Genomic DNA, 9,855 nt, shown 5'->3' with positions numbered 1-9,855 from the left:
CGGCTGCAGACGGAGATGTTGCTCTGCGGTCACAGAGAAGCTGGCCAAAAATAAATGATTCTGTTATGATTTATGTATTTGAAAACAGATTTATTGGATTTTTCTTTTTTAAATAAAACACACACATCCTGCATGATTGCAGCCTAAAGATGGGTTTTGCAGTTTTGAGCTCCTCTATAATTCCATTTACTTTTAACAAATACACGAAAATCAATATTTGAAAGTTAATTTTTACATTTTTGCTCAGAAGTGATATTTTAACTCCACAGCTTCCTTCAACGTTCGAAACAGATTAAAAGTGCAATTTAGGAATCCATAGTGTTGTGAAAAGGTTTCACTTATTAATCCCTTGTTATATATATTTAGCTTTCCAAGCGTTCAGACTATCTTGTTGCATATTAAAGCCGTCCAGTTGCTTTCCGCATGTTTTGAAGATTTTCAGGAGGTTTTATTTGGACGCTGGTTTATTTGTTTTCTGACATTTTTCATATAATTAACTTCAGTTTTCGTTGGTTGTCTTTGTACAACAGTTAGTATAAGTGTAAAAAACCGATAATATCTAAAAAAAATGTATTTAAATGGTTGTTTCATGCTTGGTTATTTAATTGTAAAATTTTGAAGTACCTCGTGTTTTATTTTGAAATTCAGGCTCTTATTTTGGAAGTATTATTTTTAGCGGAAGTAAGTCCAACTGCTCCGTTTGCCAAACGTTAGATTAGCTGAGTTTTAAAGTAATTTTAAGCTCCTGGCTGACGTCAGACACGAGGTATGCTACTTTATGACGTTTACAATGTTTGTGGATGTGTACAGGACTAATGAAAGTGAAGTTCTGGCGTGACTGAACGGAAACACGCCGAATTTCTTATATTACGTACATTTCAGGTTAAGCGCCATTTTGACAACTTGACAGCAAAAACCAATGATGGTCGTCGCTAGTTAGCAGCTTTTTTTGCCCTTAGTTGGGAAATCGAGGACGGAACCTTGCGCTGCAACGCGTCTATAAATAAAGGTTTAATTCAAAATACTATTTTACTTACTGAGATAAAAGTAATATTTTCACCATGTTATTTCACATTTATAAATGCCAGCGTTCCGAACTAAATGTTAATTCACGATCTAAATATTTCCCTTACTATCTAAATGCTAGCCAACAAGCTAGCATGTAGCTAAGTGGCTAAACCGTTTAAAAATATTTCTCTATATTATTGGATATTTAGCTAGTAAGCTAAATATTTAGTTACCATCTAAATGTTTAGGTCTGAGCTAAATATTTAGTTTTCAAACTAAATGCTTCAAAATAATATATTTATATTGCTAACTATTTTAGTTCCAAACTAAATATTGATTTTCCAAACTATCAAGTTCAAAAGCACATATTTACTTTAGCTAAATATTTAGCTAGCACCTAAATATTGAGTTAGCAAGCTAAATATTTAGTTTCAAAACAAATATTTACTTTAGCTAAATATTTAGCTAGTACCTAAATATTGAGTTAGCAAGCTAAATATTTAGTTTCAAAACAAATATTTACTTTAGCTAAATATGTAGCTAGAAATGTAAATATTGAGCTAGCAAGCTATTTAGTTACAAGTAAATATTTATTTTGAATGTCTATATTTATTTTAGCAAAATATTTAGCTAGCAACCTAAATGTTCAGTTAGTAAGCTAAATATTTATTTTAAAATTAAATGTTCAGTTTCGGAATATTATTGTACTTACTGGCATAAAATTGAGCTAAGACGAAATCCTCTGAAGCTGCAGAGCGTAGCTTCTTCTGGGTGTCTCACCTTGTCTCAGAGGAACTCTGTGATCCCGTTGGTTCAGTGATTAACCCCGGATCATTACTGAACATCTGCAGATCAATCACTGAAACTAACGCTTCACCTTCAGGCCCCCTCAGCTGGTCCCGTACTGCTGACGTTGCAGGAATATCTGCATGGCTTGTGTTCCACCTTCATCTGTCTGTGACCTCCAGGTGTAAAAGTCCAACATTTACATTAACACGACATTAGACTTGCAAACCAGTATTGACATCAGCAGAGACAAAAGGCGACACGTGTGATAAGTTTCCAGGTTGGTAACAGAATATATATCAAACATCAGTGGCAGAACGAACCTCTGGATGCTTTAACGAAAAACAAACACACCAAACTATGACGTCAGGTGTGTAAGACCCCGCCCCCATCAGCTTAGCTAATAGCAGCGGTAGCTAATCTGCTAGCTAACATAAACAAAATAAACATCAAGTCTGAAAACATAAAACTATAAAACTGTAATGGACTGAAAGTTCTGTTTGTTTGGGAAATGATTGTGTGTTTTTTGGTGTCGAATCCTGAAAAATATAGTGGCGTTGTTGTCAGTTGCTATGGCAACGAGTCCGCGGCGCGCATACAGAGCAATTAAATATTTAGTTTGGAAATTGTTGTTTTTTTAACAGCAGTTTGGAACTACTGACTGAGCAAAATATTTAGTTTGCAAACAAAGTGTTTAGCTTTTAAATTAAAATACTTAATTTAGAACTCTGACATTTATAAATGTAGGAATAACATGGTGAAAATATGAGCTTAAAAAATGAACACCAACATTTCTTTCTGTGTGACAGAGTAAATTAACCTAAATGTTGCTGTTAATTTTTTACTGTGTAAATTTTACCATAAATATGGAACCTTATGGACATATTTATGGATTTGCTTCCATTGTTTGTGTGTAAGGATGAATTTATTAGCAGATTTCTGCCTTTAGGAAGAAAGTTTCTTTATGACTGTTGTTTTAAATGATGAAAAATAAATATATGCAGTAAAACTTAACCTCACACACACAAAAATAACACGACCTTTTAATTTCATGAGTTATTCTTGAATTATTAAACAAATGTTTAATTTTCAGATCACGTACAGACAACTAGTTAAACGTAGAAAGCAGCTGGAAAAGTTGTCAAATGTGAAAACGTAATTCTGTCAAGTCATAGAAGTGCAGTGATCGCAGTGTCACAGTCACAAAGTCGGCCTTCTATCACCTGAAGAACATCTCCAGGATTAGAGGACTGATGTCTCAGCGCGATCTAGAGAAACTCATCCTGCGTTTATCTTTAGCCGCATTGATTACTGCAACAGCGTCTTCACAGGTCTGACTAACAAATCAATCAAACAGCTGCAGCTGATCCAGAAGCTGCTGACTAAAACCAGGAAGATAGAGACATGACACCAGGTTTAAAGTCTCTACACTGTAAAGCTCCCTGTAGCTCAGAGAATAGACTTTAAAATACTGATGTTAGTTTATAAATCACTGAACGGTTTAGCACCACAATACATTAAGTATCTTTTATTGTTGTACCAACCGCCTGGACCCCTCAGATCTTCTGGTTCTGGTTCTGCTCTGCATCCCCAGAACCAGAACCAGACGAGGAGAAGCAGCATTCAAATCTGGAACAAACTTCCAGAAAACTGTAAAACAGCTGAAACACTGGGTGCCTTTAAATCTCAACTTAAAACCCACCTGTTTAGAGCTGCTTATGGCTAAATTAGGGTTAGAGTGCGGATTTTCATGTCTTTGATGTTTTTATGTCTTTAATGTTTTTAAGTTCTTTTTATTTCTTTTCTACGTTTTAATGATGTAAAGCCCCCCGGAAAACGTCCCAGTTAAACGACGTTTAACTAAAGTTCTACGGGGTTTAGAGTCCCAGTTGACGGAGTTTCAACTAAAAGCCTAGAGGTTAGAGTCCTTGTCAAACGGTGTTTTTGACTAAAGTCCCTGAGGGTTAGAATCCCAGTTAAACGACGTTTAACTAAAGTCCTACAGGGTTTAGAGTCCCAGTTGATGGAGTTTCAACTAAGAACCTAGAGGTTGGAGTCCTTGTCAAACGGTGTTTTTGACTAGGGTTAGAGTCCCAGTTAAACGACGTTTAACTAAAGTTCTACGGGGTTTAGAGTCCCAGTTGACGGAGTTTCAACTAAGAACCTAGAGGTTGGAGTCCTTGTCAAACGGTGTTTTTGACTAAAGTCCCTGAGGGTTAGAATCCCAGTTAAACGATGTTTAACTGAAGTCCTAAAGGGGTTTTAATGTTTTTATCTTCTTTTTAAAAAAAATCTCTTTCTCACTGTTTATTTAATGTCACCTGCTGATTTTATTTTAATTATGTAAAGCACTTTGAAATGCCTTGCTGCTGAAATGTGCTATACAAATAAAATTTGATTGATTGATATTAAATATCAACAATAAACCTCGAGGTTCATTCCTGAATAAAATATGGAAAATGAGCGTAAATGTTCGGTTTTGTTAAACAGGTATATTAATAAAACTGAGTTTTTCTGACCTCCATCTGCCTTTATAAAATCCTGCTGCTCCTCGGCTCTGGATGTTGCGTAACAGAAACAGGTCAGCAGGACGGCAGGAGTGTCGCTCTCTCTCCTTATCCTGCAATTTACTGCTTTCCACACACTCAGATATGGGAAACGTTTACGCATCTAAATGCTTCATGAAACATGTTTTGATTTTGTTTAATACTTGAGTAATAGCAGCGTACTTTAATTTGGTTTTCAGTGATGATAACAGCGATTTTTCTGAAAGTCTGCTGCTCCATAAGCTGACTTATGTAAAGAGGATTTAGCCGACGCCGGATTGTTGCATAAGCTGACCCTCTGTGCCTCGACTGTCCGACAGAAAACCGTCTGCTTCTTCTGGACTCCATTTCCCAGAACCACCCGGGACCACGTCTAACAACTGGCAGCGGCGGCGGCCATTTTCTAAGGTCAGAGGTGAGTAGAGTACCAAAAAAGTACCCAAGTCAGAGCATCACTACTTCAACATGGTTTTACTCAAGTAAATGTTTAAAGTAGCCAGAAATTACTCAAGTAAGAGTAAAAAATTATTTGGTAAAAAGTCAAGTAGAGTAAGTGATAAAGTTATCAATCATTTAATATTTTTAAATGGCATAATCAGATGGACCGAAATGTAAAGTTAAGTGGAAATTTTGGTATTTTAACGACGAAAATGACAATAATTCATAGAACAAACAATAACAAATTGTTTCCAAATCAATTTATTTCAATAAAAAACTTTAGAAACTTTTCTAAAGTTTCTAAAGATTTAAACTTTTTCCTATTTTACCTGGATTGTGCTCCGTAGTGACTCTGTTTTTACATTATCATCTAATTTTTCATGTTTTACCTGGATTGTGCTCCATAGTGGCTCTGTTTTTACATTATCATCTAATTTTTCATGTTTTACCTGGATTGTGCTCCATAGTGGCTCTGTTTTTACATTATCATCTAATTTTTTATGTTTTACCTGGATTGTGCTCCATAGTGGCTCTGTTTTTACATTATCATCTAATTTTTCCTGTTTTACCTGGATTGTGCTCCATAGTGGCTCTGTTTTTACATTATCGTCTAATTTTTCCTGTTTTACCTGGATTGTGCTCCATAGTGGCTCTGTTTTTACATTATCATCTAATTTTTCATGTTTTACCTGGATTGTGCTCCATAGTGGCTCTGTTTTTACATTATCATCTAATTTTTTATGTTTTACCTGGATTGTGCTCCATAGTGGCTCTGTTTTTACATTATCATCTAATTTTTTATGTTTTACCTGGATTGTGCTCCGTAGTGGCTCTGTTTTTACATTATCGTCTAATTTTTCCTGTTTTACCTGGATTGTGCTCCGTAGTGACTCTGTTTTTACATTATCGTCTAATTTTTCCTGTTTTACCTGGATTGTGCTCCGTACTGGCTCTGTTTTTACATTATCGTCTAATTTTTCCTGTTTTACCTGGATTGTGCTCCATAGTGGCTCTGTTTTTACATTATCATCTAATTTTTTATGTTTTACCTGGATTGTGCTCCGTAGTGGCTCTGTTTTTACATTATCGTCTAATTTTTCCTGTTTTACCTGGATTGTGCTCCGTAGTGGCTCTGTTTTTACATTATCGTCTAATGTTTCCAGCTTTACTGCAGTTTTAGCCTGAACTCTTTCCATCACGTCCGTCTGGCCTGGAGGTCTAAGGACAGCTTCATCTCATCTCGGTTATTTCTGAGCACTTAGCCTGATCAGATTAGCATCCAGTTATTAAATGAGCAGAGATCATGATGACTTTGCAGAGGAATGCAGAGAATCAAGGTTAGTTCAAGTTCACCAAACCACTAAGTCTGCCTTGAATCTCACTTAGACCCGACGTTTATTAGCTTCCTGCTGCTCTTCTTCGTTCTGCATTGCTGTAACGAGGAAAGGAAATTAGAAGAGGGAAAAATGGAGAGATGGAAGGAGGAGAGGGAAGCTAAAGTAGAAAACAAAAGAAGTCTGTGTCAGAAAATGAATGAAAGAAAAGGAGAAAGTGAAGTGATGTTAGAAAACGTGTTTGTTTTAAAGAATTGTTACTGTTTCTTCCATATATTTTTAACTTATGTGTGAATATTTGTGCTCCCAGTTACCTAAATCTGCTGCTGTGGCAGCTGAATTCCCCCACAACAATATTTCCATCCTTGGATTGGGGACCAACTTTATAACATTTGCTCCAGTTATTTTTCTTACTGCATTGAGTCAAACCGACCAAACCTTTTGAAAAACCTGTTCCCCTCCTCACCTGTGGGGGCGCTGCACCAAGAACCACCACTGAAGGAAACAACATGGAATCATCCAAAGAAGACGCTGTGCATCTTCACAAAATGTAAATGATAAAGCTTACGGTTGCAAACGATGCCAAGTGGCTCACCTCATAATTAAAGCTCAGAAGTTTGGAGGAAGTGACAGGAAGTGGTTATTTGGCGTCTCACCGTGCAGCAGCCCGACGCGCAGCGAGCCGTCGGCCTGGTTCCCCCTTCCAGGCATCACGGGATGTTTCCCGTCTGGATTCATGGTGCAGTTTTTGGGCGATTGGGTCTCAAACCCTCAGGGTGCCGCGACGTTCGGGAAAAATGTGATTAAAAACGAGTGTCTGCTTCCTGCAGGGCGGCTTCTCGCCACAGGAAGTCCGCGCTCCAACATCAGTCACAGCTTCCTGTTGCATCTCAACTCGTGCAAACTGAGAACAATGTTACCAGTAATTATGTAAGACTTTCTGCGAGAAAGATCTGATTTGGGTTTGACCAAATTGATGCTTTAAAAACATTATTTTTGACTCTTTAATATTTTTTCTACACATTTTCAGCACAATTTGCTAATTTAAGTTGTTTATAATAAATTTAAATATCCCTAACTTGTGCTTAAAATGTAACTTTTTGAAGTTACCATGCGAAAACTGAAGACTACATGCAACATGTGACGTTTTATTTTATTATAAGGATTTAGAGTAGAAGATGTTTGAGAAAGTTGTAGTTCTGACAATGATATTTACGTAGAGAAACTGAAGTTGGAGATTTTTCAAATAATAAAAAAAAGTATTTACTTAATATGAGTATTAGAGCCGCGCTTAGAAAAACATAAAGTTCTGACTTTATTTTTGTATTATTATGACTTTACTCTCACCTTTTACTTTTGCTTTAGTATCATAATTTAACTAATTATTAAAACGAATTCATTCATAAATGGACAGCCATCTTGTTTGGTTTCCTCTGTCCCACTGAATTTCATTGTTTTTCTGATTTATGCCAGTATTTAGACGCCGTATTTGTGACGCCTGGTGTTGAATTGTTCCCGTCTTGAGTCTGTGGAGAAACGTTTTGCGTTCATGGTGGGAGCAGAGGGCCGTGGTGGAGAGACGAATGTGTCCTGGTGGATTTGTGGGATTTGCAGGACCAGGAGGTGAAGAAGGTCCATCCATCCATTTTCTTACACCCTTGTCCCCTCAGTGGGGTCGGGAGGAGCTGCTGCCTCTCCAGCTAACGTTCTGGGTGAGAGGCGGGGTCACCTGGACAGGTCGCCAGTCTTTCGCAGGACAACACAGAGACACACAACCATGCACACACACACTCACACCTAGGGACAATTTGGAGAGGCCAATTAACCTGACAGTCATGTTTTTGTACTGTGGGAGGAAACCGGAGTACCTGGAGAAAACCCACCACGCACAGGGAGAACATGGAGACTCCATGCAGAAAGACCGGGGCCGGGAATCGAACCCAGAACCTTCTTGCTGCAAGGCAACAGCTCTACCAACTGCGCCACTGTGCAGCCTGGTGTTGAAGGTCATTACAGTAAAAATAGAACCACAGCTAAAATAACCAACCGTCTCCACACGTTTTCAAAACTACGACTGCCAAATATATACCAGGATTTATTATCGCCGCTATGTCATTTTACCAAATATGGAAAAAAATGTAACACGAGGACAGGAAGTGGAACTGCTGCATAAACAGTCTTCACCCACTTCAAAATAAAAGCATGAATATTAAAAGCTAACTGCTTGAAGAAGTCTTTACAGTCAATAACCAAAACCTCAACCAATTTAGAGGAAGCTAAGTGCCCTAAATGCTTTCAGTTAGCAAAAATGCTAAAGTGCTAAGTGAAAAATTAGCTATGTTGTTAGCGATTTACGTCTCAACGGATGATGATCAAAACTTTTGCACAGATGTCAAACCTTATTCAACTGAAAGATGACAAAACAGTGAAACATTGGCACTTTAGAAATTATCTGGAAAAATTATTTTAGAATAGGCCTAAGCTAAGTGCGTTAAAGCTAGCAAACGTGCTAATTTAGCGCAAGTGGGAGAAATGGCTTGTGTTTTTTTTAATCAAAAGAGAAATCCTACAACCGCTAAAATCTGACGCCAGTTGATTTTTCTTTACATTTTGTAAAGAAGAAAGTTGTACTCAATGTTTTCTCTGTTGTTTCCTTCTTGGTGCAGCGCCCCCACAGGCGAGGAGGGGAACAGGTTGCTCAAAGGGTTTGGATTGTTTGATATGCTGTGTTGTGAAAGAGAACCTCAGCAGCTGAAAATGTAAGAAATGTTGCAACTTTGGTCCCTAATCGAACCAAATGTACTGAATTATAAGAAGTGAAACATCCTAAATCGGTTCGTTTGTTTGATATGGACCAGAAAAAGTGAACTCTGGTCCACCTACAAACTGAATCAGTTCAGTTGAAGTGAGCTCTGGTATGGCCTGAGTGCATATGTGGAAACCAAGCAGACTGAAGGCTACTCCAAAAGCAGGAAGTGGACTATGGTGCAGGGCATTCTGGGTAAATACAATCAAAACAAACGTGCTAGCCTAGCGCTGGCTGCAGAAATAGCTCATGGTCTTTGGAGAAATCCAGCAGCCATTAACTCCAGTTTTATTTAACATTTTGTGAAGAAGGAAGTTGTGCTCAGTGTCTTCAAAGGTTTTTGCATTGTTTAATTCAGTGGTTCTTGGTGCAGCGCCCCCACAGGTGAGGAGGGGAACAGCTTTTTCAAAGGGTTTGGTCTGTTTGACACTGTGGAGTGTGAAAGCGAACCGCAGCAGCTGAAAATATAGCAAATGTTGCAACTTTGGTTCCCGATCAAACCGAAAAGAGCTTCGTCTGTTACAAACGCAGATTGTCCTGCTGCACTCGAACATTTGCAGTTTTTGAAAGCATGACCAATTATTCTGCTTCACGCTGCTGCTGCTGCTGTGAGCTTAGAAGATTAACGCTCTCTGAGCGAATCTGCAGCTCTGGACGTTTCTGCCGCACCACAAGACGACGACTCCTTATTCCCACTTATGTCAGGCTTCATCCTGCACAGCTGCTCTGGAGGACGTCTGTGAAATCAGATGAAATACGGGAGACGGAAACGGACCTGCTGAAAACACAGTGCACTGCAAAAACACAAATATCTTAGTTCACTTAAAATAAGACAAAACTAACTTACAAGTAACTTTAAAATATACTTAAAAGCTTGTTTTAAGCCATTAATGCCTTGATATTGATTAAAAAGTGCTACTTCCACTAGATTACTTGA

At 38.0% G+C, this 9,855-nt stretch overlaps 1 long non-coding RNA gene across 3 annotated transcripts in view; it reads left to right on the top strand.

The window, feature by feature from the left end:
- Window positions 1-318: 318 nt before the first annotated feature.
- The window catches only part of LOC103475147 (uncharacterized), a 44,078-nt gene continuing 34,541 nt past the window's right edge, over window positions 319-9,855 (top strand). For all 3 annotated transcript variants that reach the window (XR_014090556.1, XR_001777208.2, XR_535301.3), the window contains exons 1-2: window positions 319-766; window positions 4,661-4,755. This is a non-coding gene — a long non-coding RNA (uncharacterized LOC103475147). The remainder of the gene's footprint in view (window positions 767-4,660; window positions 4,756-9,855) is intronic.

The sequence above is a fragment of the Poecilia reticulata genome, chromosome 13 (genome assembly GCF_904066995.2).
Source record: "Poecilia reticulata chromosome 13, P_reticulata-male-v2, whole genome shotgun sequence".
NCBI lineage: Eukaryota > Metazoa > Chordata > Actinopteri > Cyprinodontiformes > Poeciliidae > Poecilia > Poecilia reticulata.
The sequence above is the reverse complement of the archived record's forward strand: the minus strand, read 5'-3'. Positions and strand labels throughout refer to the sequence as shown.